Below are 5,011 nucleotides of genomic sequence, written 5' to 3' on the forward strand. Positions count from 1 at the left end.
CCCTATCCCTGTCCCCTATCCCTGTCCCCTATCCCTGTCCCCTATCCCTGACCTCTATCCCTGACCCCTATCCCTTTCCCCTATCCCTGTCCCCTATCCCTGTCCCCTATCCCTGTCCCCTATCCCTGTCGCCATCCCTGTCCCCTATCCCTGACTCCTATCCCTGAGCCCTATCGCTGACCCCTATCCCTGTCCCCCATCCCTGTCCCCTATCACTGTCTCCTATCCCTGACCCCTATCCCTGTCCCCTATCCCTGTCCCCTATTCCTTTCCCCTATCCCTGTCCCCTATCCCTGACTCCTATCCCTGTCCCCTATCCCTGTCCCCTATCCCTGTCCCCTATCCCTGTCCCCTATCTCTGTCTCCTATCCCTGACCCCTATCCCTGACTCATATCCTTGTCCCCTATCCCTGTCCCCTATCCCTGTCCCCTATCCCTGACCCCATCCCTATCCCCTGTTTCTGTCCCCTATCCCTGACCCCTATCCCTGTCCCCTATCCCTGTCCCCTATCCCTGTTCATATCCCTGATCCCTATCCCTGTCCCCTCTCCCTGTCTCCTTTCACTGTCTCCTTTCACTGTCTCCTTTACCTGTCCCCTATCTCTGCCCCCTATCCCTGTCCCCTATCCCTGTCCCGTATCCCTGTCCCCTATCCCTGTCCCGTATCCCTGTCCCCTATCCCTGTCCCGTATCCCTGTACCGTATCCCTGACCCCTATCCCTGTCCCCTATCCCTGACCCCTATCCCTGTCCCCTATTCCTGTCCCCTATCCCTGCCCCCTATAACTGACCACTATCCCCCTCCCCTATCCCTGACCCTATCCCTGTCACGGATCCCTGACCCCTATCACTGTCCCCTATCCCTGTCCCGTATCCCTGTACCGTATCCCTGTCCCCTATCTCTGTCTCCTATCACTGACCCCTATCCCTGTCCCCTATTCCTGTCCCCGATCCCTGACCCCTATCTCTGACCACTATCCCTGACCCCTATCCCTGTCCCCTATCTCTGTCCCCTATCACTGTCCCCTATCCCTGTCCCCTATCCCTGACCCCTATCCCTGACCCCTATCCCGGTCCCCTATCCCTGACCCTATCCCTGTCACCTATCCCTGACCCCTATTCCTGTCCCCTATCCCTGTCCCCTATACCTGCCTCCTATCTCTGTCTCCTATCCGTGACCCCTATCCCTGTCCCCTATCCCTGTCACCTATCCCTGACCCCATCCCAATCCCCTGTTTCTGTCCCCTATCCCTGTCCCCTATCCCTTTCCCCTATCCCTGACCCCATCCCTATCCCCTGTTTCTGTCCCCTATCCCTGTCCCCTATCCCTGACCCCATCCCTATCCCCTGTTTCTGTCCCCTATCCCTGTCCCCTTTCACTGTCCCCTTTCCCTGTCTCCTATCCCTGACCCCTATACCTGCCTCCTATCTCTGTCTCCTGTCCCTGACCCTATCCCTGTCCCCTATCTCTGACCCCTATCCCTGTCCCCTATCCCTGTCCCCTATCGCTGACCCCATCCCAATCCCCTGTTTCTGTCCCCTATCCCTGTCCCCTATCCCTGTCCCGTATCCCTGACCCCATCCCTATCCCCTGTTTCTGTCCCCTATCCCTGTCCCCTATCCCTGACCCCATTCCCAATCCCCTGTTTCTGTCCCCTGTCCCTGTCCCCTTTCACTGGCCCCTTTCCCTGTCTCCTATCCCTGACCCCTATACCTGCCTCCTATCACTGTCTCCTATCCCTGACCCTATCCCTGTCCCCTATCTCTGACACCTATCGCTGTCCCCTATCCCTGTCCCCTATCCCTGTTCATATCCCTGATCCCTATCCCTGTCCACTATCCCTGTCCCCTCTCCCTGACCCCTATCCCTGTCCCCTATCCCTGACCCCTATCCCTGTCCCCTATCCCTGTCCCCTATCCCTGTCCCCTATCCCTGACCCCTATCCCTGACCCCTATCCCTGTCCCCTATCCCTGACCACTATCCCTGACACCTATCCCTGTCCCCTATCCCTGTCCCCTATTACTGATCCCTATCCCTGTCCCTATCCCTGAACCCTATCCCTGACCCCTATCCCTGTACCCTATCCCTCTCCCCTATCCCTGACCCTATCCCTGTCACGTATCCCTGACCCCTATCCCTGTCCCCTATCCCTGTCCCGTATCCCTGTACCGTATCCCTGTCCCCTATCTCTGTCTCCTATCACTGACCCCTATCCCTGTCCCCTATTCCTGTACCCTATCCCTGACCCCTATCTCTGACAACTATCCCTGACCCCTATCCCTGTCCCCTATCTCTGTCCCCTATCACTGTCCCCTATCCCTGTCCCCTATCCCTGACCCCTATCCCTGACCCCTATCCCTGTCCCCTATCCCTGACCCCTATCCCTGACCCCTATCCCTGTCCCCTAACACTGTCCCCTATCCCTGACCCCTATCCCTGTCCCCTAACCCTGTCCCCTATCCCTGTCCCCTCTCCCTGACCCCTATCCCTAACCCCTATCCCTGTCCCCTATCCCTGTCCCCTATCCCTGTCCCCTATCCCTGCCCCTATCCCTGTCCCCTATCTCTGTCCCCTATCCCTGTCCCCATCCCTGTCCCGTATCCCTGTACCGTATCCCTGACCCCTATCCCTGTCCCCTATCCCTGACCCCTATCCCTGTCCCCTATTCTTGTCCCCTATCCCTGTCCCCTCTCCCTGTCCCCTCTCCCTGTCCCCTATCCCTCACCCCTATCCCTGATCCCTATCCCTGTCCCCTCTCCCTGTCTCCTTTCACTGTCTCCTTTACCTGTCCCCTATCTCTGCCCCCTATCCCTGTCCCCTATTCCTGTCCCGTATCCCTGTCCCCTATCCCTGTTCCTTTTCCCTGTCCCCTATCCCTGTCCCGTATCCCTTTACCGTATCCCTGACCCCTATCCCGGTCTCCTATCCCTGTCCCCTATCCCTGTCCCCTATCCCTGACCCCTATCCCTGACCCCGATCCCTGTCCCCTATCCCTGTCCCCTCTCCCTGACCCCTCTCCCTGTCCCCTTTCCCTGTCCCCTATCCCTGTCCCCTCTCCCTGTCCCCTCTCCCTGACCCCTCTCCCTGACCACTATCCCTGTCCCCTCTCCCTGTCACCTCTCCCTGACCCCTATCCCTAACCCCTATCCCTGTCCCCTATCCCTGACCCCTATCCCTGTCCACTATCCCTGTCCCCTATCCCTGACCCCTATCCCTGATCCCTATCCCTGATCCCTATCCCTGTCCCCTATCCCTGACCCCTATCCCTGTCCCCTATCCCTGACCGCTATCCCTCTCCCCTATCCCTGTCCCCTCTCCCTGACCCCTATCCCTGTCCCCTATCCCTGTCCCCTATCCCTGTCCCCTCTCCCTGTCCCCTCTCCCTGACCCCTCTCCCTGTCCCCTCTCCCTGACCCCTATCCCTAACCCCTCTCCCTGTCCCCTATCCCTGTCCCCTATCTCTGCCCCCTATCCCTGTCCCCTATCCCTGTCCCGTATCCCTGTCCCCTATCCCTGACCCCTATCCCTGACCCCTATCCCTGTCCCCTATCCCTGTCCCCTCTCCCTGACCCCTATCCCTGGCTCATTTCACTTTCTCCTTTACCTGTCCCCTATCTCTGCCCCCTATCCCTGTCCCGCATCACTGTCACCTATCCCTGTCCCGTATCCCTGTCCCGCATCACTGTCCCCTATCCCTGTCCCGTATCCCTGTACCCTATCCCTGTCCCGTATCGCTGTCCCGTATCCCTGACCCCTATCCCTGTCCCCTATCCCTCACGCCTATCCCTGTCCCCTATCCCTGTCCCCTATCCCTGTCCCCTATCCCTGTCCCCTCTCCCTGACCCCTATCCCTGACCCCTATCCCTGTCACCTATCCTTGTCCCCTCTCCCTGTCCCCTCTCCCTGTCCCCTCTCCCTGACCCTAACCCTGTCACGTATCCCTGACCCCTATTCCTGTCCCCTATCCCTGTCCCCTATCCCTGTCCCCTATTCCTTTACCCTATCCCTGTCCCCATCCCTGTCCCCTATTCCTGACCCCATCCCTATCCCCTGTTTCTGTCCCATATCCCTGACCCCATCCCTGTCCCTTATCTCTGACCCCTATCCCTGTCCCCTATCCCTGTCCCCTTCCCCTGTCCCCTATCCCTGACACCTATCCCTGTCCCCTATCCCAGTCCCCTATCCCTCTCCCGTATCCCTGTCCCCTATCCCTGTCCCCTATCCCTGTCCCCTATCCCTGTCCCGTATCCCTGTACCGTATCCCTGACCCCTATCCCTGTCCCCTATCCCTGACCCCTATCCCTGTCCCCTATTCCTGTCTTCTATCCCTGACCCCTATACCTGACCCCTATCCCTCTCCCCTATCCCTGACCCCTATCCCTGTCCCCTGTCCCTGTCCCCTATCCCTGTCCCCTATCACTGTCCCCTATCCCTGACCCCTATCCCTGACCCCTATCCCTGTCCCCTATCCCTGACCCCTATCCCTGACCCCTATCCCTGTCCCTTATCCCTGTCCCCTATCCCTGTCCCCTCTCCCTGACCCCTATCACTGACCACTATCCCTGTCCCCTATCACTGTCCCCTATCCCTGTCCCCTATCCCTATCCCCTATCACTGTCCCCTATCCATGTCCCGTATCCCTGTCGCCTATCCCTGTCCCCTATCCCTGACCCCTATCCTTGACCCCTATCCCTGTCCCCTCTACCTGACCCCTATCTCTGTCCCGTATACCTGACCCCTATCCCTGTCCCCTATCCCTGACCCCTATCCCTGTCCCCTATCCCTGTCCCCTATCCCTGTCCCCTCTCCCTGTCCCCTATCCCTGTCCCCTATCCCTGACCCCTATCCCTGACCCCTATCCCTGTCCCCTATCCCTGTCCCCTATCACTGTCCCCTATCCCTGTCCCCATCCCTGTCCCCTATCCCTGTCCCCTATCCCTGACCCCTATCCCTGACCCATATCCCTGTCCCCTATCCCTGTCCCCTATCACTTTCCCCTATCCCTGTCCC

Source organism: Chiloscyllium punctatum, chromosome 51, assembly GCF_047496795.1.
Source record: "Chiloscyllium punctatum isolate Juve2018m chromosome 51, sChiPun1.3, whole genome shotgun sequence".
Lineage (NCBI taxonomy): Eukaryota > Metazoa > Chordata > Chondrichthyes > Orectolobiformes > Hemiscylliidae > Chiloscyllium > Chiloscyllium punctatum.